This window comes from Tamandua tetradactyla, chromosome 5 (genome assembly GCF_023851605.1).
Source record: "Tamandua tetradactyla isolate mTamTet1 chromosome 5, mTamTet1.pri, whole genome shotgun sequence".
In the NCBI taxonomy this organism is placed as follows: Eukaryota; Metazoa; Chordata; class Mammalia; order Pilosa; family Myrmecophagidae; genus Tamandua; species Tamandua tetradactyla.
The window spans coordinates 80701755-80729593 of NC_135331.1; the positions used below are offsets into that span (position 1 = coordinate 80701755).

Consider the following 27839-nt stretch of genomic DNA (forward strand, 5'->3'; position numbering starts at 1 on the left):
AAGCCAGAGGCAGAGAGATGAGCCTGGGCTTTGGATCCGTGAGCTCTTCCCACCGCGGCGAATCCGACCAGACGTCCCTTGGACACTCTGTGTATTCACATCCTCAGTGGAGTTAATATGAATATTGACCTTGAAAGTTTGTCTGTAGGCATTGGAAATAATTATAAAAGGCACGTGTTATCTAGTGCTCCACAAAAGGAGCACTTCACAAGTGGGGGCTGCTATTGATGGAATTCATTTCCTTTCAAGCTGTTGGGTCTATTTTGTGGTACATTGTACTGCTTAATGTAGGAAATCTAGTATAAGTGACAGAAGGCCAATGAACCAGATAAGCTAGAAAGGCCTTTGCAGCTCTGCACTCCAATTACTCTTATAACTTTCATTTTCCAATGTCCTTCCCTTGCTACAGAGCCCATCGTGGTAGCGGGACTCACTCCTGACTTCACGCACCAGAGGTCATCTGCACACGTGGCTGCTGCGAACAACTTTCAGGATCGAACCTTCCCTTCCCTCATCATGAAGGAAAATTCTGGTCCTCACTAAAAGTTACAATGCTGGGAGGGGTCCCACAATGATAGTGATTGTAACCATAGCAACAACAGGATTGCTTATTCGTAGAGCATCTGTTATCATAAGCAAGACACGGAGACTGGACAGCAGCATGCTCAGGCCGCTGGGCCATGAGTCTCATAAGGGGCCCACGGCTGGCCCTCCCCTAGCAGGCCACCAAAATTCCCCTAAGAGGCGGTGAGTGTGGGAAAGAGGCCCACGCCATGTCAGAGCCTCAGTGCTCCACCATGTCAGAGCCTCAGTGCTCCACCATGTCAGAGCCTCAGTGCTCCACCATGTCAGAGCCTCAGTGCTCCACCAGGATTGAGTGGCTTTGGACAAGAGGTACTCTTTCTGCATCACAGTTTCTTTACCTGCAAAAGAAGAAAGCAGAACACTTTCCTTCCAAATCTAGCATTCTATTCTCTAATGAAGTGATCAGTTACAGCTTATATAATCCTGTAATTTGCCTTAAACAGTTGGGTTCTTATAAGTCTTCTAAGTGCATTCAATTTATTTTAATTGTGTTTTTTTCTTCCTTAAAAAACATTAATATCTGTTGTTTAGAAGGAATAAGCTACACACTGCAACTTTGCATAAATAACTGTACCAACTCACAAATATGTTTCCCAATTAAGCTTTTTTTTTTTTTTTTTTTTTTTTGCATGAGCAGGAACCAGGAATCGAACCCCGGTCTCTGGCATGGCAGGCAAGAAGTCTGCCACCGTGGCCTGCCTGCTAATTAAGGTTTACTTATTAAAGTTTAGTTGCAGAATCAACCCCATCAATCACCTCCTGTTGTTTAAATATTAGAAAATGAAAGCTTTCTACTCAGGAGGGGCATTACAGCAAATTTTCTTTTTGTCAACTGTGTGCTAATTTTCTATTAACCAACATTATAATTTCCCCAAATTTCAGAGTGATCAGACCCATAAGAATGGAGAGTAAAGTGGGCGTCAGAGACCTAATTACTGCACAGTTAAAATGTCTAGATGAGATTTTGAACTTTCAACTCAATCCTTTTCCTTCTTCTTAAATGCTCCTTGGGAGAGTGACATAATAATGAAAAACCCAGGTATTAGATTGATATAAGTAAGGGGGAAGAAACAACACCAGACAACAGGGATAAAAATGTCTCTATAAAAGTGACAGGCATAAAAGATAGTGAAGGAAAGTTAACATTTACCATAGGGCAGACAGGACAGCTGCTAAAGACCCTTCTGCTGCCAGTCACAGCTGGAAAGAAAAATGAAAGACATGCAAACAACTGTCCTGGAAGCATGAAATCATCCCTTTGTCTTTTTCTTTTTATGAACAATTACAGTATGCAAAAATTAGGGGGAATCTCAAAGTATTGGGATGAAAATTTCCACAGCCTCTGCATATAAATAGCAGAGGCATGGAAGTGTGTTTCTTTGAAAACAGGACACCTTCGGGAGCTCCCCGTGCATTGGAGAAAGTGGTGATTAATGCATAGTGAAGGACTTTGAATGAAGGATGAATAGGGGGCATAACAATGAGCAGTTTTTCTCCCTTTATTTCCTTTTTTATCCTTCCTTTTTTTCTTCATTTCTTTCTCTCTCTCTCTCTCTCTCTCTCTCTCTTTTTAGGTTAAAGCATTGAAGAAAGAAAGCTGTTAAAAGATGGTTACTGTGAGCCTGCACCTTCGATGTCTGTATTGCATGGCTTTCCCTTCGCGGCGGAGGAGGGAGTTTGTTTTGTGTTGGCCTCCAATCACAATGGCGTTAATTTGCACCCATTTCATTTTTGTGTGCGCTCCTCGATGTTTTCCTTTCTGCTAGATTTTAAAAATATATATTATTTTGGCAGGGCTTGGTCCTTTGATGATCCTTTTGAGCAAATGATTTGCCCAAAGTTCAGATGGCGCTAGTGCCGTCTTCTTTTTCATTTACAACATCAAGAGGATTACAGAGAATGACTTTGTTGCCCAACATCAATGACATATCTTCAGGCTACTAGAAAGGTAGTTCTCAGAAAGTGTGTCTTCTAATAGTTTAGAACCTCCACAGGCTTCAGATAAAACAAGTATTAAATACAGAAAGCTCACGAGGAAACCAAGGAAGGTTAAGCTCACGCAACCTCCTTCATCTCCAACACCTGAAATATGTCTATTTTTTTGACTGTCGAAGTGTGATCATGGTGAAAACAGCAGTGACATCTTATATAACAGAAGACAGAAAAAGGCAAAGAAGGAGTCACATGGAGATGCACACACAAATTAGTGACAGAATAAAAAATACTCTTGTCAAAAACGCAAGCAATTTAAGATGATCCCCAAACTGAGTGCGTGTGTAAATTCAAAAGATGATACTTATAAACAAGTGCTCATGGTTTGCTTTTCATTTTAGTGGAATCATATAATATGAGCCAAAATTTGATTTTGAGGAAATTTGGGGAATTCTCACCATTCTTAACAATTATGAATATGCAGAGGAATTCTCTTACAGGACAAGCAGCTCAAATCTTTCCTCTGGATTTCAGTCACCACTTTTGTGCTGGCTGGACATTGGACTGTGGATGACCCACTAGTTTTTTCAAAACTGACCATCTTCTTCCCCCTGCCCCTTGACCAGCTTCCCCAACTCCCTCTGTTCTTGGATTTGCGAGTGGCTGTGTCATGCATCAGTCACGTGGCGACCCGAGCCCAGATCTGGGTGACAGTCTCAGGGCCATGTACTTCTATTCTTGTTAATAGAGTCCACCTGCTTGACTGCGTGACCGAGTGTGATTTCAACTTCATACCTCATAAGACTTCTCATACAGATAAATTCAAACAGAACAACTTCTTGGCAAGACCAAGACCACAGAAATTGTGTTTGCTTGGCTTGAAAAAAATTACTAAATATTTAAACAGCTCAAAAAGCCAGCCCTCCCCTGACTCATCACACGGTGCCTGAACTTCCATGATGGAAATAAATGTTTTTGTGTTTGGGCTCCAAAAAGCCCCCATGTTAAAGCCACCATCTCTGAGCTGGGGGTTTCTGTCAGCTGGGGATGGAGACGTATCTTGAGGGAGAGAAAGGTGCTAGAAAGTAGAAGATGTGAAGGGCCAGAGAAATTATGAAGCATCACGGGGTGCCTGCTCCCCATTGCATCCTTCCCTATTCATTTCAATTCTCACCAACTTAAAACAGTTAACTCTCCTCCCTCTCCTTAAGTACTTCATGATCTCTACGTGCATTTCCAAATTCTTTATTGTCCTACTTCAGTTGACCCTCCTACCTGGGCATTGAGGGACCTCCGTAACCTGGCTGTGCTGTGCTCTCAGAATTCTGTGCAGCCTGTACTACAATCACCGTAGAATATTTGCTTTTCTGAACTTGCACATGCTCCCCACTTTTGTTCATGCTACCATCATCACCAAATGCCTTCCCCCGTCCCCTCCACAGCTAGCCACCCAAAGAAGTGTACCCCCAAATCCTTCTAATTCAAACATTCTTTGAAGGGATGTCACCTGTCTGGGAAATGGGCACTCTCATGTCCTCTGACAGGGTGGAGATTGGAATAGACTTTCTGGAGCAGAGTCTGGGCATCCTTATGGAAAGTCTAAAAATATTATCCACTGTGTGGTACAGAAATGACACTGCTAAGATTTTTTTTTACCTAAGTACAAAAATATCTGTGGAAATCAGAGTTGACAAGAGGGATACTCATCACAGTATCAGCTGGAATAACAGAAACTTTATAACAACCCTAATACTTAACAATGGGGATCAAACAGAAAATACTTCCAGAAATAGAATAATATTTAGCCACAAAAAGTGATGTTTCATACTGGTGATTAATAATATAAGATATCTACAATGTGTTATTGAGTAACAGCAAAGATTTCTAAATCGTATATAGTGTCATTATTGGATGTATATATGTATCCATATGTGCCCCTCTCGCGCGCTCGCTCTCACATTCTCTCTATTTCTGTATGAAAAGAAAAACGGGTATGAAATACACCAGATTACCTATAGTGATTATCTCTGGGACTGTGGAAAATAATTTTTTCTGTTTTTTAAAAATGGACATGATATAAAAAATAATCTGACCTCTTAAAATTTGCCTTGTTATTTAAGAGATGACCAATTCAGATCTTTATTCTTAATTTAATTTTTGGATTCCAGTGGCATTGTATTAATAGATTTCACTCACCCACATCATTTCTAGAAGTTATTCATATAAAGAATCTGAATATTATAGGAGGGAATAGCAATGGAAATAGGAGAAAGAGAACAACTTCCTGATGTACTTTAAAAGAAGAAATATGTAATATATGTCATGGCCCTTAAATGACCAATTTCCTGTCATTTGAGAGGAAAATAAATATTATTAAATGCATTATTACTTGGTTTCTTCCATCAAAATCAGTGTGCATGCTGTTAAACCTAAGGTATATGGTGCTGGCTGCAGAGATGGCCCAGCATTTTGGACTCTTCATTATTTTGCTTCTCGAAGCACTTCACGTCTCTGGTATCTTCCCTCTACTGAGATCTAGAATTTCTTTGTGTGGGAGAGGCAATTTAGTTCATTTTTACTGGCTGCAAACAGACTTTCAAACAAAACTCAAGGATCCCACTAAATCTATAATGTTCATCCCTTCAGGGGCCATGGAGGGTGGGATGAATGGAGCTGGCGCCAACGGGAGAGCCTCACTGGTGTCTGTGATTTTGATTTGCGCTACCACTCTCCTCTGCAGCCATTTTAAAGTTGGAGCAGTGGCCTCCCTCATAACTCACCGAACCCTACCCTTAGCTCCACTGAATTCAAGCTCCTCCTGACCATTGAGAAAGCACCAGACCAGCTTTCTCCTTTGGGGTCAGGGGTTCTGGCTTTAAATCGAGGAGTTCTCAGCTTCCAGATGCTGGTGGGTTCAGGGCAACAGAAAGCCATGTCTGGTGCCCTTCTCATCCACAGGTGGGGTATGACCCCTGGGCGTCAAGAGGTGGGACGAGAGCAGCCAGCCAGACAGGCAAAGCTGGATAAAGTAGAATTGGAAGGAAAGATGAAAGAAATACTTTCCTGGCAGGAAATTTCACTTCATGATTGGGAAAACAGTACATTTTGAATGCAGTCCTTCAACTTAATTTAAAAGAATGAGGTGGTGAAGCTGGGTAACTGCCCTTAACAAGTGCCTGCTGCATGCCAGGCCAGTCACCTGGCATAACCCGGACAGCCACCCAGCGTTATTACTCCATTTCACAGAGGTGCTAACTGAGGTTTGGAAATTAAGTAGCTTCCCTACCCTATCTTCAAATCAGACCTGACTGAGCCTAAAATGCTTGCTCTCAATTACTGCAAAGACTGACTTCTACTGGGAGCCTGCAGGCATTTGTTGTGACCCCTAAGATACCTTTTCCACCTCTCCTAAGATGTGGTCCACACTCCCCATTCTCTGTTGAAATTATCATTAACTGCTCATTTTAAATATAGGCAAAAATTTTTAAATATCTAAAATGTGAACATTTAGTAGTTCTAGAAACAATTTAATTCTTGGAATTTGTGGTAACAGTCTTTGTAATGCATACTTGAATTTATGCATTAAAAGATGTAACATGAACAAACATCTCCATTTGTGAAGCATTGCTCAAATAAATCCTTTCAGCCCAACTGAGCAGGACAGCTTCTGGTAGACACATCAAACCCCTATTTGCTAATGATGCTTGTGTGGTTGGCTGATATTGACCTTTCTCCAAGGTCACCTCTAGCATATGCATGCCACCCAGCGGAAATCACCAGAAAGAAAAGAGCAGGAACTTCACATGAATGAGCTCTTGATTTGAGTCCTGAGTGTACAACCAGTTACTCGTCTCTCTGAACTACTCTCAGGCATGTTCATGTGACAACACAATGGCACCTTTTACCTGCACTTTCCATTTATTTATTTATTCATCAGTGGCAGGGCCATCTGGGTGAGTCTGTACCAGCACAAAAACATGTTTTTCACAATCAAGACATGGGCATGTATAACTTTTAGCAGATAGGGCAATGATGGTCTGAGTCAACCCTGCACTTTTAGGGCCAGTAAAATAAGATATATGTTAAAAAGACGCATTAAGAGTCAAAAGATGCAAGTATGAAAAATTGCTTTGCTGACTATTGTTCATGATTTAAATTGGGAGAACTCACACGTGCCTCCTTAAAGGTTCAGATGGGTGAATGAACTAACACTCGATTCTCATCCTAAAAAAAATGAGACTAGATCTATATACATACTTGTTCTGTCAGAATATAGGAGTTCTTAGTGATTGTGAGCCCAGCAGTTTTATATATGCAGGCTTTCATATCAGCCAAGCTCAATCCCTGTCTTCAAATTTTGAGCCCTCCCACATTTCACATCAGCCCCTTTCAGGAGAACTAAGTCTCTGTGCACTTTCCGTAGGCACACACATAGGGTTTCTCTAAGGCAGAAATAGGTTACAGGAATTTCCGAGAACTCTACTTCATGTCTGTGAAGAGTAATCACTAATGCTTAGTGAGTGCTTATTATGTGCCAGGTGCTGTTTTAACCCGTTGGCATGGCTACCCCAGTGAGCCCTCAGTCGTGCTCTCCAGATGGGCAGTGGGCAGGGGGGGAGGAGTGGCCGTCCCAGCAAGGCTGTACCGCTACCTATGGCCACAGAGGCACAGAGGGGCAGAGCTGAGGGGTGGCCCCAAGCCTGCCTCTTCAGTCACTGCACGGTGCAGCTCAGCGAGCCTTTGGGAGATAAGTGAATGAATGGAGATAGCAGTTCATGTCTCGGACAAGGAACCCGTTTCCTAACCGCATCCTTCCTAATTTGTCTTTTTCTTTTTAAGAAGTGTCTCCTTCACAAGGTGGCATGAATGTGATAGGACAGATGTGCAGGTCAGGAGTCCAGCAGAAACAGCTGCTGCCCACTGTAACCGGGAACAGATTATTTCCAGACTGGGAAATCTCATTTCTGCTCATCTGCTTGGCTCAGTTGGCCTCATTGTGTCTCAAGGAGATGGACCAGGGGCCAAGGAAACCGGGCTGCACCTTGTGCTCAGTGAGAGACTTTAGTCGAGTTGAAGCATAAAACTAAGCATATAATTATCTTTATATTAACAGGGCTTTTTATTGACAGCTTTCCGTCTTAGACACAGAACATTTGACCACTTTTTAATAATTTCCATAAAAAGCTTTAACTTCTAAAGATCCCGACAAGAGTCTCAACATTTAGAGTCCTCTTTAAGCCTTGTTTATTTCTCTCACTGTCAGCTCTTACAATTTATACTTAAAAAAGATATGAATTGAAATTACGCCCACCTTATTATTGGAACATAACAATAATTTAAAAGGCTACTGTTCTGTACTTAACACAGTTCCTAAAAAAGTAGATGACAATATTCACTGGGATGGATCACATTTCTTTACTAAATTATTTTATAATATTTAGTCCATTCAACAAGAAAAGATATCCAGGCAGTTTCAGACCAGGTTACAAGTAGAAAGACATTTGTCAGGGCTGCTTTTATTGGCGATAATCTTTAATGAGATGGCATTGAGAGGAGATGGCTGGAAGAACAAAGTCGGGCTTGTTGTGAGGCCATCAGTAACCCAAGAAGCAGTGGCCGCTGGCTGTGCAGGGGCAGAGGCTGTGGACAGGGTAATTGCAGGGAGCACCAAGCGCATGCACAGCTACCCACAACAACTGGCCATTGACTATCCATACGGATGGAGGGGCCAGAGGCAAGGAGATCGAAAACGGCAGAGATCTCAGAAATGATCTTTATTTGCCTTTTGATGTCATCATACATCTTCCATCAGTAGGAAAAAAACAAGAATGAAAATGGTGCTCAGAGCAAGGAAAATACAGCAGGGGTGATGACCCAAGCCTGAATTATGAGATGAAGAGGAATGAGATAATGCAAGCCACAAGAAGTTTTGATTTGGTCTAGGTGTTTCTACTGGAAATATTCTAAGTTTAGGGAAGAAGGCCTCTGAGCATCCACAAAAAACTGGTGGATATGAAACAGGAATCTCTGGCATCAGGAATGGATTGCAAATGTACTCAAATAGAAATCAGGAGTGGATTGCAAATGTACTCAAACATTTATAGGGCCAAACCCTACACCTTAAATCAGTCCCTACAAGGTCATGGGAACTACGGAGACCCTGGGAAGTAAAATTCAAAGTCATATTAAATTACAAGAGAGATTAGGATGAAACAATGGGAGTCCCAGGAGCTAAAAGATAGACAAGCAGGGTGAAAGAAGTGACCGTCTTTCAGATAGATGCCATTAGCTCACTTTATTCAAAAAGAGAAGAGAGGGAAAAGTGGAAGAGGTGCTTTCAACAGAGCTGGACTGGACTCATTTAAATGGCCACTGCCACTGAGGGGAAGCCTCCTTCTCTATCAAGCCACTGAGCAGGCAAAGTTGGAAGTTGTTCTCGTGGCAAGAAAACTCCAGAAATAGGATAAAGTTGCAATAGTTATTAGGGTTTAAATGGAGATAACGAGGAATAATTTTGATGAGCACAATCATACATGATTGATTTTTTTTTAAACAAAATTCTCTGATCTTGATTACATACTTTGGTATATAAACCACCTTCCCTTTTTAGAAAGCTTAACCCCTCTGAATAAATTCAGCTCATGTTTCAAATTAAGTTATAATGCCAGATTGAATTCAAATTACACATAAAATAAAGAATTTATGCTCCTGGTACTCAGGGACTGAAAAACATTTTGTTATTGTTTATTCTCCATTATCCTTTGGATGATCTTTCATTAGCAGGTAACCAATAAACATGTTGATTTACTTGATTGAATAGGTACTTGCGATATTTCAATAGCCAATTGTTGAAGGCATGGATTCTGCCATTTGACCTGATTTGATAGTAACCTTTCCCTTGCCACATACTATGGACATGATTCAAATCTAATTTTAATTAATTTCACTTATAATTTGACACTTCTCCTCCTCCTTCTTTCCTTGTTTCTGTGGTAACTGCCTCTCCGTTCTCTCCATCAGCCTCTCTGACTGCCTTCCTTTCGTTTCCTTTGCAGTTGCTCCTCCTTCTCTTCCCAAGCCTTTAAATGCTGCTGACCTTCAGTAGTCCATATGCCCTGAAGAGTCCTAAATGCATACGTCCAGCCCAGGATGGATTTCAGAGCTCGAGTCTGCTAGAAACCCAAATCCGCATGTCCCAGATGGTAATTCAGCTTCAAGCTCACCCACTATTCTCCATCAAACCTTTTGTATTCCTATCTTGATGAAAGTCCCAACTTTACCCAGTTTCCCAAGGTTAGAACTGAAAAGGTTAGACTTTCCCTCCCTGCATCCTAAGGTTCAGAAACTGGGCTACCTCAATGCCTTCTCCTTCTTCTTTAAGCATTTTTTTATTGTGAAATATAACATATATACAAAAAAGCAATAAATTTCAAAGTACATTGTAACAAGTACTTACAGACAGATTTCAGAGTGTGGTATGGGTTACAGTTCCAGGATTTCAGGTGTTTCCTTCAGGCTGCTCCAGGACACTGAAGACAAAAAGAGATAGCAATATGGTAATTCAGCACTCGTAATCCTTTGTTAAATCCTTTCTTCTCTGTTACAATTCTTCCTCCTCCTTTGATCCTCCTCCTTCTCTTTAGGGGTATTTGGGCTCAGCCCAGTCTAACTTCTTCATGTTGGAAGGGGCTACCTCTTTAACCCTATTAGCTCTGCCAGTCTGGCCTCTTTTCTCTTCTCTCCTGAACCCTAGCACCGGTGCCCCTTTGGGTGGCCAGGCCTCTCATTTTCTATCTCCAGCCCAGCCTCAGCTCTGCCTCTGAAATTATTTATTTGAAACAAAGCTAGAGGGCTGCCCATCGGAAAGGTGGCAAATGTGTTGCTGAGAGGAGATCCTGGGTACCACGAGAGCCCAGATGGAGAAGGTGTGGGGACTGTCAGTTATGTGAGCTGCCAGTGACTCACACTCGCCCCACCCCCACTTTTTTTCTGCTTAAACCAGTTTGAATTGAGAGTTCTGTCACTTACAACCTAAAGCAACTTAACAAAATACATCATAGTGTATACAGGATAAAAATGAAACTTTCTCTTACTGGCTGGCCATCTGGCCTCATCCCCCTTTCCCTCCCTAGTCCAGCAGGATTAATGGCTCCTCCTGCCTTTGCCCATTCAGATCCCTCTTCCATCTAAACTCCCTCTCTTTCTTCAAGCCTCAGCTCAAGTCCAGCCATCTCTGTAAAGCCTTTTCTGGCTGTTTCAGGCTGATGTGGGCATTATCATGATGTCCTGTGCTCAGTAGGATAATTATAAGAATCCTGCTTCATGAATGGGACCATCCATGGAATGAACTGCTGAGCACCTTTGTAGCATTGGAGTAAAAAGGAGGGCCGGATGAATTCAGGAGATGCTCTCCTAGTCGTCAGGAGATGCTTTGAGCTCCTGGAAGCTGGGTGCTGCCTTCTAAGAAAGGGAAGAATGGAACAGTGTTTTGGAGGGAGAATACCCCTGAAAAATCACTGAGCATGTCAAATGGAAAGAAATCTCAGCGTCTTTGTGACAAGAGAACCATGAGAGGTAAACAATATCATTGAGTTGGGGTTTGTTCATATAATCACTCTCTAAATATTCAGCTAATTATTTTTAAAAATTAGGGCTCAGAAAAAAATCCCACCCTTTATATTTTAAAATTCAATGAACCAGTGGCTTTAGAATAGAGTAAATGCAAGTGCAAAGCACCTGACTTTCTTAAATTTCTCTTCATTTTCCTCTTTCTCTGAATTCTTAAACCATTGGTTGTATTTATTCATTCATTTCTTACACTATCACATTTAGTAAAAAGTCATTGTGGAATGAAGTATGGAGCTATATTTAGTGCACATAGAACATGTCTCCTGGATTTTGACCTAGCTTCACAAATTTGCCATCTTCCTTTTTGTGGGAAAGGCAGGGCAGAAGGCACGTGCTTGTGTTAACACCTACTCAGTATGCAGATCCATTGCATGTAGCATTTAGCGCGATCCTCACAGCACTATTACATGGCGTAGGCAGGTATAGATTCCAAGCCTCGGGCCTATGCTCTTCCACTAAGTAGTCTCTTGTCTTTTCAGGAATGCCTCACTCCATCCCACCCCAGCACGTTAGACTTTATTGGATTTCCACAACTTGAAGGAGCAGAAGAGCATAGTTCTTCTGAGGGTAGAGGCAGAATAAAGGGTTAAATCCCAGGTCCACCCTTGACCAGCTTTGTAGCTGTGGGTAAGCTGCTTAACCGCCATGATGACTGAGTTCAGGTGTCAGATTGGCCAGGTAGTGGTGCCCACTGGTCTGGTCAGGCAAGCACTGGCCTAACCATTGCTGTGAGGGTATTTTGTGGACTTAAATCATCAGAACTTTGACTGTATCCATGGTGATTGCATCTGCCATCGGCTAAGGGCACGTCTTTTTCAATGAGAGACGTCTAATCTAATCAGTTGAGACTCTGAAAGAGGAAGTGGTAGCTTCAGCAGTCAGGAGAGAGAACATTTGTCTACTTTAACCAGCCTCTCCTGGCTAATTCATGGAAGACCTTTACTGGAATGCCAGCTCGCAGCCTACCCTGTGGAATCCGGACCGATGCAGCCCACAGTTGTGTGAGACATTTTACAAACTGTCGTACTATTTACAGATGTCTCCTGTTGGTTCTGATTCTCTAAGGACCCTGGCCTCCTCGTCTGTAAAAATGACAGCCTTGGGTGGGCTACAGTGGCTCAGCAGGCAGAGTTCTTGCCTGTCATGCCAGAGACCTGGCTTTGGTTCCCAGTGCTGCCTGTCCAAGCAAAAAAAAAAAAAAAACAAAAAGACAGCCTCAATAGCATTCACATCTTCACATACAGGGGCATTATGAGGACTAAGTGAATTAATGTTTGTTTATTTGCTTGCATGGGCAGGTACCAGGAAACCAAACTGTGAATTAATGTTTGAAATGCACTTAGAAGAGAAGCATGGCACGGGGTAAGCACTTTAAGGCTTGTTAACAAGAGGAATAAGATGCTTCTCAGGTATCATCTCTTATTTTTCCATAAAACAGAAAGGTGACCTCCTCAGCCCAATCAATAACACAAGGTTTCTAGGGCAATTGTGTGAAATATCATCAAATACATCATCCCCTCAGAGTGCTGGACTTCCTTCTCATGAGCCTCAGCCCCAAGGGAGAGTATCCAAGAAGGCCAGTCCTTGTTGTTCCCTCTGTTCTCTTCTAGCAGCCTTAAGGTACGAACACAAATAGCCTCCAAAAGAGTCAACCGTGGTAGAAGAGAAGTTGGAAAAGAAAACGTGTCTCTAAAAGTTATTTGCACACCAGCATCTACTGAGGATGCTATAATGAGTGTAGCCATTTCCAGGATCATCAGGGAATAGCTCAGATTGGAGACATCTTCCATGGGCCAGGAGAGGGCTCAGGCAGACCTGCACCTCATCTAAGGAGGAGGACATGAGACCCAGAGGAGTACAGTAACTGTTCAAGGTCAAGGGTATTAACCCTGGTTCCATGCTGGGATATGTGGTCATATATAGCTTTCCTCATCCACGCCCCAAAGTTATGCCTTCCTTATTGGCAAGCCTTATGCAAAGGAAAACAGAGTTTACCTCTTGACTTGGGGCTGGCATTCCCAAGTATCTGTAAGCTTATGTAAAATAAACAGCATAATTAAAGGTAGACTCACCCAATAGGATTGGCTGGGATGACAGAAAAAGAGGTCCAGAGTTTCACCCCAGGAAGGCTCGATGACAAGTGCGGCAATGACTCACGCAAGATGCAAAGACAAATATGAGGAATGATGAACAAGAAATGCTGGCCAGAACCCTGGCATCAACAAGACACTGTCTCACTGCAAACTCGTCAGGAGCTGCAGAAAATGAACTGGTCATGCAGGTTCTGGTCCCTGGGTGACCCTTAGGTCACTATAGATGTCCTCCAACATTGAGAGGCGGGATCACGATGCCAACACAAATTCATCCTCCACCCCCGGTGAACCTCACAGATAGGCGTGTGCCAATATTAAAACATTAACAATACTGTTATCTGGTAATTATGTCACTTCATCTGGAAGAATTAGAGAAGGCTTTCTGCTTGAGTTGCTGAAGTGCGCCACTTTTCAAAGGCTATCAAGTATAAATAAATTCTATTACTTACAACAAGATGCAGGCTTTGTTTAGCCACAAAGAAGCACAGTAAAATTCTAATTTAAGACAAATAACTCACTGAAGAGAACACAGCAGATATTATTGTCTTCAAATTGTCATTAACCAGTTTTATACTAGCTATAGTGACACAGAAGAAAACGTTCAGGAATAACTGGATGATATTGGTTTTGGGGAATCTATAGGGTTTGCTGCAAGTAATTGCAAATATATACAAAGGATATCTGCCATAAGAACAGGGTCTGGGTGCTGGCTCTGGTGCCTTCACTGAGTGACCGGGACAAGCCACTCCTTGTCTTTCTACCAAACCCCAGTCTCAGAAGTAAGTATGAAGCAGTATAAGGTATTTCACCAATTTGCTTTGAGACTTAAATGAAAAAAATATGGATACAAATACACAGCATGGTAGGGGGACATGTACAACATGTTTTGTAAAAATTCATTGATTTTGAATCTAAAGATGCATTATTTTCATTTTGAACTCAGGGCCTCCTCATATATCCTTTGTGGTCATGTCTGCACACGTTCTCATCTGAGAACCCACCAAAATTTACTCAAAACCAAAAATGGGCTCTGTTTGGCAGGGAGACTTAGGTAACGCTAATGGTCACCTCCAAATTTAATTGAAGTTTGAGCTCAGATTGTGATGTATCAGGTAATCCAAAAGTAGCTGTCTCTGTGAACATACTTAGAAAGGGCTAATGAAAGACTAAATCGCTCTTACTACTTTCAAGAACATTTCAAACACCAAATCCCAGGCCTTTTAAAACTGAATATACATTTTTCTCTTCATTATATTCTTGACATTTCTCATAATTGTTTATAAAGAGTAAAGCAGTACAGCAGGACAGATGAGTGAGAGATAAGATTCCCCATTCAAATTAAATGAGTTCCACTCATTAAAAATAAACACTGTTTTGTGTGCTCATCATTCCCTGAATCTTTTCTGTGCATGTACAGACCAATGGATTGGATGGATATTTTACAAGGCAAGATGAAATTATACGGAGCATACTGTTTTGCAGATGCACTGTGGACATTTTCATGCACCCTTCTCTCTTTTCACAGCAACTGCGGTAATTGACGAGGAGAGACTCTACCTAAGTTCAGCTTCCCTGTGACACCGTGAGTAAGTCCTGGCAGCCTTGAGACACAGGGCACCCATCTAAGAAGTGGGGAGCGAGCACAGGGCTGGCCAGCTGGAGGATAGTGTGGCCAGCCAGGGCTCCTCAAAGATGACAGCCTTTAGGCCGGAAAAGGAGACCTACGCCCAGACTGCAGGGTTGACCTCCCTAACAATGTGGGAAAAGCCAGTGTTTGAAAGAAAGTGGAAGGAAAGGGAGAAAAATGTGTGTTTTCTAAATAACTGCCATGTACCAGGCACTGGGCTGGACCCTCAATCACACACCCCACGTCCGAGTCTCATTACAGTTCTTACCAACAGGTGCTACTGACCCCAAGTGCAGAGAAACTGAGCACTTGGGCAGGCCAGTCAACCAAGAGCCACTTAACAAGTGCCAGGCTGGGACAGGCACCTTGCACTCTACACCAGCCCCCCTGCTTCTACGGGATCAGCTGGGCGTTCTAGGGGTGGCATTAGACAATTTGTGGAGGCCCTATCTCAAAGCGTAATTGCAGAAGTTGCTCAAGGAAAAATGTAGTCTTTCTTCCACAATATATGTCTATTTGATACGTTTTGTGAACCTAAAGTCAGTCACATATGCCAGGACGAAAGTTTCTCCACCCTTCTTTCTACCAAATATAACATTCCATGGCAGCATTCCCATAGATCTCTGCAGAGTTGGAGGACTGAATCTGGCACTGGCTAAAATGTGGTGTGTTGGAGTTTACAAAAGGAACAGAATCTGTTGTGATTTTGCTTTCTTCCTTACCTATGTATTTGTTGGAAGAACGCGAAGGTCCTGACTCCTTCAGGGCACGGATGACAGGAGAATCTTGGATATTGAGTCGTCCTGTCCTAACAACCCAGTAGGTACTTAAACATGCAGTGAGTCAGAAAAGTGTGAATTGAAATTCCCCTGAAGTCTATGGTGGTGAGAAAATACTTATGTCAGCACCTGCTAAGCTCCCCCTAAGCACACCACGGATTGCAACGGATCGGGGAAGTTTGCACACTGATGTGTCGCGCCCGTCAGTCAGGTCCTAGAGCAAGTTTAGGGAGCAGCTCCTGACCCGCAGCTCTCACAGAGGGATCCGCCGCGCCCCTCCCACAGGAGCTGGGGATGCTTCACTCACGACCCTGTTCCAGAACTGCAGAGGGCCTGGGTCCCACTGAGCCTCAATGTTGATTCATAAATGAACGAAGGAATGATCAAACTCAAAACCAGCGTGGAGATTTCAGGGCTGGTCTCACTTTTGCCGCCAAGAGCCACATGCGTTCCACCCCTCTGTGTTCCACCTCTCTGGTCTCTGGTTGTGAATGAAATGAGAACGTCGGCTCTGGTGATCTCCAATGCTCCTTCCAGCTCTTATTTCTGTTGGCTCTTCTTTCACCTAACATCTACTTGAAAAGATGTACTCACTCAAGATCTCTGTATCTTTCTTTGCACTTTCCCTTGAGCACCTTTCCTGGGGAAGATTTTAAAATATGAGTTTCTCTCCTCTATTTCTTGTTAAATAAAGTTAAGTGAGTATGTTATCATGGCTCCAGAAGCCTAAGCAAAGCGTCTCTAGAGAGGATTAACCAAGCACTGTTAGCTTTAATGAGAGAATAAGCTTTGGTGGTGCTGCTGCTGGATGGTTAGGGGGGAGGAGGGTTCTAGCTCTGGAATTCTGCCTGGAATTCTATTAATAGGGGTAATGAATTTTGTTCCTCACCAGCTGTTAAGAGCTTAAATGTAAATATCTTGCGGGGGAGACTATACTGAAAATTCATTCGTAAGTGTGAGTGAGTGATAGTGATTTCTTTATTTGAGTAGGTTTTTGTTATGGGGTAGTGGGAGGAAAGAAGGGTAGGAAAGGAAGTGGTAAGAACTCTAGCGTTTCTGAATGAGGAAAAAAGGAAGAAAGGGTAATTTAGAGACCAGGTGGAAAATAAACTTGATCCACTGAAGGTTTACTCTTTGGCCCAGTTTTCTAAAAAGAGAGTTCTATTGATGAGATGCACACTGCTTAGTAAATTGGATATGTGTCTGTGTTGGGTGGGCAGGGACTCTTTTTTTCTCCCTTTTCTTTCTTGTCCAATTGCTTAAATGTCATTGCTGCATTCCATCACATGAATGTGCCATAGTCTGTTTAATAATTCCTATTGACCTCTATAACATATTAATGATTTTTCATTAATAATTACTTAGATTGTTTCTTATTTCTTAATGAAAAGTAATGCTGCAGAAAGATCTTGACCCTTCATCATATGTTCATGCAACAATAGCCATAGTTTAAATTCGTACAGGTGGTGCTGCTGGTGGAAGGAAACTTAGGCTGGTTCCCTTGTTCCTGTCAACCATTTCCACATTGCCCCTCCTCCCTGGCTGCCTTTCCTCTCCTGCACCACCTTCTAGTTCTCTGTATTTTAAAAATATTTCATAGGTGAAAAATGACACCTTCTTTTATTTTGCATTTCTTATTTCACGAGTCTGATTAAGCATTAGTCCATATCTTTACTGGAAATTGGAATTCTTTTTTTTTTTTTTTATGAATTCCTTGTTCATGTGTTGCATCTATTTTTCAGTTATATTATTTATCTTTTTCCTTGATTCACTGATTTGTAAGAGCTCTCTGTATATTAAGAAAATCAGCCCTCTGTCTTAGGTATTAAAATATTTTTTTCTAGTTTGTAGTTTGTCTTTTGACTTTGTTTATGGCATGTTTTCATATAGCAGTAGCAAATTTTCCTTGACTTGGATTTAACCCGCTTCTTTCCATTATGATTCTGGTTTTGTGTCGTGCCTTTGCTATGTCAAGACTGTATATTTTTTAAATCCCTGATTTTAAAAAATCAGGAAAAAGGAATTTTCCTTTATGGAAAATTTTATGGTATTTTCTATGCTTAAATGCTTGATTCATCTTGAAATTTTTACTTGAAGAGTGGAACAGAGATCAAGCTCTTTCTCCCCCCAAGCGACCAGACATGTATCTTAATGTCATTTATTGACTAATCCATCATTACTCAGTTGATTTGAAAGGCTCCCTTTATCATATACCAAATTCTCATACACATTGTGCTCTATTTCTGGATTTTCTATTCAATTCTTGAATAGCACCAAGTATGTGAAGCACAAAGGATTTATAGATGTATTGATTGGGATCACAGATAATTTATAAATAATTACAGGCATACAAGACACCCTTAACATACTAAGTCTTGACCAACCATACTAAGTCTTATCCAATTTTTAAATTTCAGCTCTGGCAGTCTTATTGTAGAAAAAACTTTATTTTTAGAGGAATATTTAGCCTGAAGAAATAAATGCCCAGGGCCATTATAATAGTTGCCTCCAAATGAAATGTCAGGTGGAATACGGAATTAATTAATTTACCCTGTCCCAAAGACTGGAACTAGATGGGCGTTAAAGGGAAGAAAATTCTAGTTCAAGGAAGAAGTCCGAAAAAATAGAAGCATTTAACATGCGGTTGAGCTGCCTAAAGAGGGCTGAGTGCTCCACCTCTGTAAATGTACAAGCAGAGATTGTGCAGTTATAGAAGAGATTCCAAAATCTTGTGGGAGGTGGGACTGAAGACCTCTAAGGACTCTCTCAACTTTAAGGAACTATGATTCTATTCCTACCACAAGTCTTTAGTAGTTTAATTTCCAGAACTTAAGACAACACAAATTTCCCCCAGCCAAAGACAGTTGCAGGGTTCTGAAACTGGGTGATTTCATGGTGAAGTCCAGTCTCCATTCCCGCACTTCTAGCTATGCCCCATGACTGACAGCTTCTTTCACCAAACAAATCTGTAAGACTGGGTTCTCCCAGGATCTAACTTTTCTCAAGTGTTTTACTTTACTAAAGCACCATGAAGCAGAGGTTGTTAAAATTCAAACTCCTGGGCATTTTCCTTAAGAAATCAGATGACAAAGCTGAACAACCAACAAGTTGTGCAAGATGTTACTTGTCTCAGCAAGAAAGTTACTGCTTTCAAATGGGCTAAATCAAATAGTGCGACACTCTATTGAAGATGTTTTGTCCAAAGTTGTTACTACTGCCCTGGAAACCCAGATTTTTTTTTTTTTTTTTTTTTTTTACCATTTCCAAACATTCATGGAGGAGAAAAGAGTGAAAAAGAAAGCAATAATATTAGCAATAATAGTAATATTCTTGCTATTATCCTCATTTGAAAGAAATGATATTGTTTGTAAAAGGTACAGGCTGTTGAGCTGAACCACAATTCCTGGTAGCTCAGAAAGGCTTACCAGAAAGCAGAGAGTGTGTGTCTTTGTTCCACGATTTTACAGAAAGGAATCATCTCACAGCCTGTATGGCTTCTGTAAAGGCTTCAAGCTAAGAAGTGTGAAGTAACCTGCAGGAGGGTTGCAGGGGTCACTGGAATGATATAAGATGTCTCTTCAGGCTGTTGGGCTCTACTGATGAGCTCTTAAAATGTGATGGCCACTCTGACCTAGCTGCTCACCTCTGAGGCTCTTATGGGCTGGGAATGAGATTCCAGAACCAACCTGTGCTTCCTCGGGCAGTAGGTCACTCACTCGTTGATCCAGAATTCAAGGAGAAAAGAGATGACCTTATTCTAAAAAAAAAAAGTTTTTAGACCTTTGAGTATATTACAGTGAGATTTTCTACAACAAAGTCTTCCCTTAGTAAGCTCACAGTGATTTCAGTCCCTGTCAGCAGCCTAGGAAATCTGCTACCGTGGCTTTGTGGAATTTCTACAAGCTCAGACAGAGCTTTGGGGTGACATATCCTATGCGCACCCCACAGGCTCTGGTTGCCAGGCACAGTCAGGGTTGTAAGAAATCCTCTTCAAGGCTCACTTAGACGGAGAGACCGTGGGTGCCTGACATCAGGTTGAAGACACACACCACCTCAGACTCAAGGAGCTTGTCTTCAGCATTTGTTTGATGGCTTTTAATTTTAGGAAAAACAAGCCTAATGCAATGTTCTCTGCATTCCAGCATTCTGTTCCAAAAGAAATCCAGGTTGATGGTTCTTCTCTTCCAGCATAAAATCTCCCAGCACTCCAAGGGACTGGCCTCCTTTTCTCTTTTCCTTTCGTTTAAGGTTTGCCTCTCAATTTTAGGAGGTTTATTTTTGCTTGTAAATTGGGGATAATATTACCATCCTGTGTACTTAACAAGGGGAAGAGCTATAAAATAATTTATGTGAAAATCTTCAAAGAACCTTAAATCAGCTTTCCAATATGGAATGACATTTTTGCTTACCTCCAGGATTTAATTGTAGAAGGTTTTTAAAAAAATTTTTACATTCTCTGTAGATGAAAGAAAGAGCAAAGGAATGGAGAATAAGGGGCCTATTAAGTACTATCCATTCTTAAAATATTAGTTCCCTATAGCAAGGAGGATATGATATTTGGCACAATGAGGCATCTTTCAGTGTGGCTTTTAGAAACAGTCTCATTACTTTTCAAGCATCCTCAGATATGATAAATATTTATGTAAAGTTTGTGAGCTTCTCAGCATTTTATTACGAAGACTATGAAATGTGGGGGGTTGACTCAAAATATTTCTGAACAGGTGATTCCAACTTTAAAAAAAGTACAATGTTATAAAAAGAGTATTGCTTGGATTTCTGTCACCTCCTAACATTACCAGCTGTTCTAAATAGGAGCCAAAATTGGAAATTACCTTATGGAGGAAACAGTAGGTCGTCACTGGAGTCAATGGCATTGAATTTAACCACTTTTACTCAATATTTAAAGTGTTTTCCCTGTCATGATTTTGATAGTGCAACTTCAAGTTACAGGATCAAAAAAGTTTAGACCCAGAAGGAATTTCAGAAATAATCCAGTGTATCCCTTCCTTTTATGGACGAGAACATCGACACTCAGAGATGTTCACTGACTTGACCAGCGGCACAGAGCTAAGCCCGCGGAAGAAAGATGAAAAGTCACGTCTTCTGGCTTGCAGCCCACGCTTGCTCCACCCCGCCACCCCAGGCTACCTTCACCCAGGGTGAGAACTATTTAATTTAGGGCCAATGACGAAAGACAATGAAGGCATATGATATTCTTCGGATTTCTTCGTGCATCACTGCAGCACCTAGGAACTCAGATCATTATAGCCTGAGGAGACAAGTGACAGGAGAGCAAAACACCTCCTGCCACTCTTAGTGCTGGCAGTCCAGGAGGATGTGGCGAATCGGTTCCTGGAGGCGGCTGGGAGCAGGTGGGAGAAGGGCAGTTCTATGCAAAGAGGCAGCGTTGGTTGCTCCCTTTATGAGATGAAAATCTAAGATTTGGGTCATTTTGGAGGTGCGGGTTAGGGCGGGAAAGCCCTTAGCCTCAGGTCTTAGACTCAAAACACTCTTTCCTTAGTTCCTGTCAAATTAACGTGTGCCATGAACAGCAGCTGCTCAGCCCCGGATGGGGAAAGGCGAGGTTGATCCCGTTACTTCAACTCCTCAGGTCTTCTATTATCTAATTCTGCCTTCCTCTCCATAATGAAGATCAAATTATATCCTGGATTTTGGTTTGCTGAAAAGAGAGAGAGATCATAGGAACATATCATTTTACAAAGTACAATAGCAGTAATTTCTGAATGAATCAGGCAGCTGAGCTCAGTAATTATTTGACCAGCAATCACTGGCTCTTGGGGATGCACGGAGCTAGCGGGGCTATGGAGAAGGCAGCACTGCGGTGGCATCCAGTCTCCAAGTAGCAGGATCAGTGGTTCTCATTGCTCATTCCAGAACATGCATTAGCTCACAATATTTTCCTAAAATTCCAACGTGTTATCATGAAAAGGAAAAAAAAAATTCACCATGTTCAGAAAAGTGTTCATTTTCTACTTAAAGCCATTAGAAGAAAACCTGCCTTCCCATGACAAAAAAAAAAACAACAAAAAAACATTCTCTCCATTAAGATGTTTGGGAATTTTCATAATTAGGTGAAAATATGTTTTTTTTTAATTATAAAGAAACTTGGTACCAGCTAGGAGAAAGTGATTGTGAAATAACTAAGTCAAACCAGATGCTTAGAGAAATTGAGTTCACTATTTTTTCACAAAAGTGTTTCAGTAGAGTGCCTGCTTTGCCCTGTGCAGATCAGAAGTGTGGCCAGTGGACGGAAAATAAAAGGGGATTCTGTTTTCACATTAGGAAGAATTGCTTAATGATTCATGCTGTCCAAAAATGTGATGGATTGCACTGGAAGGTCCACATGGCTGGAGATGTTTAAGCAGAAGGAATGAAGCTAAGATGAGACAATGTACTCTATGACCTTTCCATTGCAAAAATTTTAAAAACCCTCTGTTTTACCTTTCTCCATATCCTTGGCTTTTGTGATTTAAAAATCACGAATTCTTAAAAATGCATATTCAACAACTATCCACATAAAATAAGAAGAAGAAGAAAAAAAAAAAGAATCCCCAAACAATGACTTTAGAAAAGGAGGTTTTTATTTTAAAAATCTTTTCTTTGCATCCATTCTTTCAAGGGAATCTTCTGAAATGATTCAAAGTTATGCATAACTACTGAGTGTCCCATCCCACTGCCTTTGGTCAGAGATGGCTGTGAGGTGGGGGTGCCAGCCATTGCCTGAAAGCCAGCATGGCACCTTCTCCTGTAATGGAAATAGTTGATGTAGGCAGCCAACATTTTCGCCACGCTTCCACAAAGCACTATAAATGTTAGTAGGTCACAATGGAACAGACAAAGAGAATTTGACAGGCAATCTGTTTATTCTTCAGATTATGAAACTGCTTTCAGGCCATATTTAAGTAACAAGTACTCAGCCAAGAAAAGGGGACAGACAGAAAGAGGCCTTTCAGATGGTGGGTGAAGAATGGTGAGTTGTCACTGGTGGTAAAGAAAGTAGAAGTTCTGTTTCAAAGACCCAGCCCCTCGGATACAAAGCAGCAAGCTGACATAGGGAAAAATACAGGCCAAAGTGGGGGAATAGTGGCCTTCAGCATCTAAGCCAGACAACTGTTCAAATTGGAAGAGAGGGGCTAGGCTGCAGTGGCATCCAGTCTCCAGGTAGCAGGGATCAGAAATTGAAATTTATGATTATTTCAGTACCATAGACTGTTGTAAAATGCCACATATCACATTGGAATACAACCCTCATCCTCATATTTAGGTATTTCGCTGGCACTTTAGGCTTTTGTGGCATACACCAATAATCATCATTTCACATGTTCTTTATGTCCATCTCTCTCTTCCGTACCTTTCCCCAGGCTGTTCCCTTGTCCCTGTATTTACTTACATGAACGTCCTCTTATTCTTCACACCTCAACTCAAAAGTTGCTACCTCCTCAGAGAGGTGTCCCCTGGGTCCCCTTTTATGCTCTCTGGGAACTGTCTTTCCTTCGTGGAACACACCACATTGTGGTTATACTGTCATCCGTGGGTTTGTCCAGCGTCTGACTCCAATAAGCTCCTTGGGACCAGGAACTTGTCCCTCTTTTTCCCTACTGGTCTCCACGTGATGCCCGAGGGCATGAGTGTGGATAAATACTTGAATTATTGCAGACTCAGAGTGGGATCCGCATGATAAGAAGTGTCAAAGGCAAATTTTCCGGTGGGAACACTCATTACAGCCAGCCATCCTCAGTGTTTGCCACGCGGAGACCCACCCTGTGGACGGCTCTGCCACGCACACTCCTCTGCCATGCACATTCCTCTGACCTGCACACTCCTCTGCCACGCCCACTCCTCTGCCACACATACTCCTCTGCCATGCACACTCTTCTGACATGCACACTCCTCTGACTCACACACTCCTCTGCCATGCACACTCCTCTGCCACACACACTCCTCTGCCACGCACACTCCTCTGCCATGCACACTCCTCTGACACAGCGTCACAGCAGACAACAGCCAAGAGGAAAAGAGGCTCTAAAATTATGCCTACCCATAAAACAACCTGCTTTGTTTTCATAGAAAGCCTTTGTTTATCAAAGTGTCACATAAGTGCACAAATAAATAAACATCCAATATAGAGTTGCTTGATTCAGGGCCCTCAAGGCACCAGAGCCTCTCTTTCCTGGCAGATGACATGGGGGAAATTTACATGCACATATTTATTTCTTTATTTCACAATTTTATGAGATATAGTCACATACCATACAGTCCATCTGAAGTATACAATCAATAGCTCACAGTATCGTCATACAGCTGGCATTCATCACTATGGTCAATTTTAGAACATTTTCATTACTTTGAAGAAAGAGATAAAAAAAATCAAAAGAAAACCCCAAACATCCCATATCCCTTATCTTCCCTATTATAGACCCCTAGTATTAGTGTGGTACATTTGTTACTGTTGATGGAAGAGTATTAAAAGACCATTGTTAACTATCATTCATAGTTTGCAATAGGAGTGTTTTTTCCCCATACACCCCTCTATTATTAATACCCTATAATAGTGTCACACGTTTGCACTAGTTCCTGAAAGAACTTTTAATATTTGCATGTTTAATCACTATCATTGCCCACCACAACATTCCCAGGTTTTAACCTCCTCCCTTTCTTCTGGTGGCATGCATGAACTAAACTTCCCCTTTCCACCACACTTACCCACAATTCCTCACCGTTTATTATTCTCACAATAACGTTTCCAAACGTTGAAGTTCCGTCTAGTTAAAAACTCTGCACATGTTGAGCAACCGTTCCCCATTCTCCAGGCTCCATCTATATCCTGGTAACATATATTCTAAGTTTTATGTCTATGAGTTCACATATTACATTAGTGAGATCGTACAATGTTTGTCCTTTTGTATCTGACTTATTTCACTTCACATAATGTCCTCAAGGCTCTCGGGCCCTGGGGGGACAGATATTTAGGCAGAGTGAAGAGAGAAAATTCTCATGAGAAAGCAAATAGGAAACATTCGCTGGTAAAAACTCAAGTTACGTGCGAGGCAGAAGCAACAAAACAGGGCTTTCCCAGTCTGGTTTCAGTCCTGCCAAGCTGTCGCAAGAACAGACAAAATTAATCTAATGCTAGTACTGACCGACCACAGTTTGTGGGCTCCAAAATGTGATTATTGGGGGAATGGACACAGTGACCTTTTCATCATAATTTATTTGTTTTTAGTACGGACACAAAAGTTATACATGCTGGTCCAGAACCCTCGGAAAACACAGAGAATCGCAGGGACTAAAAGATCGCCCACAACTGTACAACTCAGTAAAAACCATGGTTAATTTGACCTTTTATTATGTTGTGCTTTCAAAATTTTATTATACACAACTCATATATATAAATCCTTCTTCCTTTTCAAGCATGATTTTTAACCTTAGCAGTACATCATGGTATTTACCCCTTTTCAAATAGGATTTTTTTTTTAAATAGCTGCAAAGGAGCTCAACACATAAATGCTCTATATCAATTTTCTTTGTTTTGTTGAAATTTATAAATAATGGTAATGTAAATATCTTTCACACATGCACTTTCACCAACATATAATGTATTCTCAGCATTGCTCAGAAAACATTTTCATCTGCTGTGGCATTTCCTCAGTTTCCACTCTTAGGGAAAGGCGTGGAAAGGAAGTGGCAGTGACAGTGCAAGTATAGATGGACAGACGGCCTCCTGCCTGACGCTCCCCTGGCACTTCACCTGCACCTCTTTTATGGAATGTGACACCCGCTACCTCCTTGCTATTTATTCTGTAATTAGATACTCCTCGAGAAGAGGAAGGCATATGAGACTCATCTCTCACCCCCCAGCGCCTCTGTCTACATGCGGTTCTCCGTAAATGCTGATGCAATAACTGAACGAGTTCCCAGGTCCTATACCCAGTCGTAATTTCAGTCCCCCTGACCACTTTGCTCCATAATTGACATGGCATTTCCTTCACAGTTGAGAGGACTGAGGTTTGTGGCATGTCCTGGTGGGGGGGGGGGGGGTCAATTAGTTCCTTTGATGCTTCTACCACCAGGTGAGCAGAGGTGGGTCTTTTGAGCAATTTAGCAGGACAAGTGGTTTAAGCTTTCCCAGGTAAGAAAAGAAGAATCAAGCAGTTGCTTCTCATATTGTAGTCCATACTCTCCAGAAACGACTCAATGTTTTATGCACAAATTACAGGTTTTTTTAAAATTCAGGAAAGCATTACTAACAAAGCATTGCTGAGCTTACTTGTATAGACCATTCAATATTATATAAAGGTAAAAAACTACAATCTTAAGCACAGCTGGCACTGTCTTCTTAAATGTGATGAAAATCTAGTTTTAAACATTTGCCTGGCTTATTCCATTCACTCAAAAAGCTGCCTTTCTTTTTAGAAATAACTTATTTTAATAAACTTTCATTTAAACAAAATCTCCTTCCTCTGAAGCGTCTCCTTCTAGGTACTTCATTGTGTGCTTCCTACTATGTGCTAGATTTATGCTGGTTGCTGGTGAAAAAAAGAATGAGGCAAGGCAGTTCCTGCTTCTCCCTTTGGACTTGCAAAGGAATGGGATGGACAGGTCAGTTAACCAACATCTGGAGATCTCAGTAAGTCCACTTTAGCTCTTTCTGGGAGAATGACGGGGTTTGCTCAGACATTTTGTAAACCGTTTTAAACCTAGATAGGTTTGCATTATCTGCTAAGTAGAATAAAAACAACTCACTACAATAAAAGGAATTAGGTGAACCAGACTTCTGCAGAGGCGCACTCCTTCTTTACCGCAGCTCAAGAGGGGGCTATAGGAGCTGGCGCCTCCTCCACGCAGCCCTCACCCACTGTTCGGGCTGCTAAGACTGCCGGGAGGCAGGAGGCCAGAAATGGGTTGGCATTTCCATGAGATTTCCTGGGTTACAAATTTACATTCCCATGAGATTTCCTGGGTGACAACTTTACAGTTCAAAGGCCATGAGAAGGTTAAGGCATCTAGAGGAAGGTACCTTCTCTGAGGAAGGGCAGGGGGCTCCCGGGGATCCTCTGTGAGCGGGAAAGCGTGGTGACGCCTGCTGCACCTTCTCTCCTGGCTCTGCTTTCAGGTGCTCTCTAAGTTGACCCCCAATGTCTCGGGGAGTGTCTCTGAGCTCTCACAATGGGCTCCCGAACAAGATGGAGACCCTTGAATGGGCTGCGTCACGCCTCAACTGAAACGCCCACAGCAGGGCTGCGCTGTGGGATGGGCTAAACGGGCACGGCTTTAGTGGGGGACGTCACAGTGCCACACCAGCACACCCACCAGGGGAGATGAAGGGTTAGAGCAAGGGTGGGGGCCCTGGAGGGAACCCCAGCGGGTACAAAGTCAAATGACTCAACCCCCCACCACGGCTCTCCCCTCCCGGAACCTCCATGCTGAGCAGGCGTCGGCGCACAGGCGCGGAGCCGGGGAAGATCTAGTTGTGAACCTTGGCTCACCCGTTTCTTAGAGTTTGGTCTGGGGTGAGTCACTGCACCTCCGAACACCCACAGGTAGGGACGTGCCTGACACACAGCCGGCCCTCAGTGGAGTACCAACGAGAATGCGACTCCAAAGGCGAGGGTAGGCTGCAGCTGGACGGCGCCGGGGCCACTCCCCTTCACTGTTCCGCATTGTGTGACCTTGGGCAGGTCACGTCTGCTCTATGAGCTCCAGTGCCGCCCCTGTAAGATGGGCACTATCACCATACATACATACTCATGGGGTTGTCTGTGCTAAGTGTGTTTGTGTGCGCATATGCACAGCCAATCCTGCTTCAAGCGCTGTCGGCTCCCACGACAGCAATCAGCGGCTGCTGTTGTCTGTGTCCGATCGCAGGCCCAGGTCCTCTCGGGTTATGTTTAATTTCCTCTGAGAAATTCCACCAGGATTTGAAAGACCTAGCTTAGCTGTCTCTTTCCTGGCTTAGTCATGACACCAGCATTTGTCCAGAGCTTCGTATGTGTCCAACACAATTCTAAGAATATCGGAGCATTGCCCCACTTAATTCTCAAAATAATGCTAGGAGAGGTGCTGTGGTTAGCTCCATTTCACAGAGGGGCCCACTGAGCTAGAGGATCATTAAGCACCATGTCCATGTGTCCACAGCTAGCAAGAGGGCTGGCTCCAGGCCACAGGCTGACTCCA

At 42.4% G+C, this 27839-nt stretch overlaps 1 long non-coding RNA gene across 2 annotated transcripts; it reads right to left on the bottom strand.

Moving 5' to 3' along the window:
- On the bottom strand, positions 1 to 27317 carry LOC143682548 (uncharacterized). Of its 2 annotated transcripts, none has more exons than XR_013175182.1 (4): positions 26683 to 27317; positions 9974 to 10046; positions 1736 to 1785; positions 1 to 142 (listed from the first exon to the last, which is right to left on the bottom strand). It is a non-coding gene; the product is annotated as an uncharacterized LOC143682548 (long non-coding RNA). The 2 variants fall into 2 exon arrangements; XR_013175183.1 differs by lacking the exon at positions 1 to 142 and adding an exon at positions 825 to 923.
- Between the last annotated feature and the right edge of the window lie 522 nt (positions 27318 to 27839).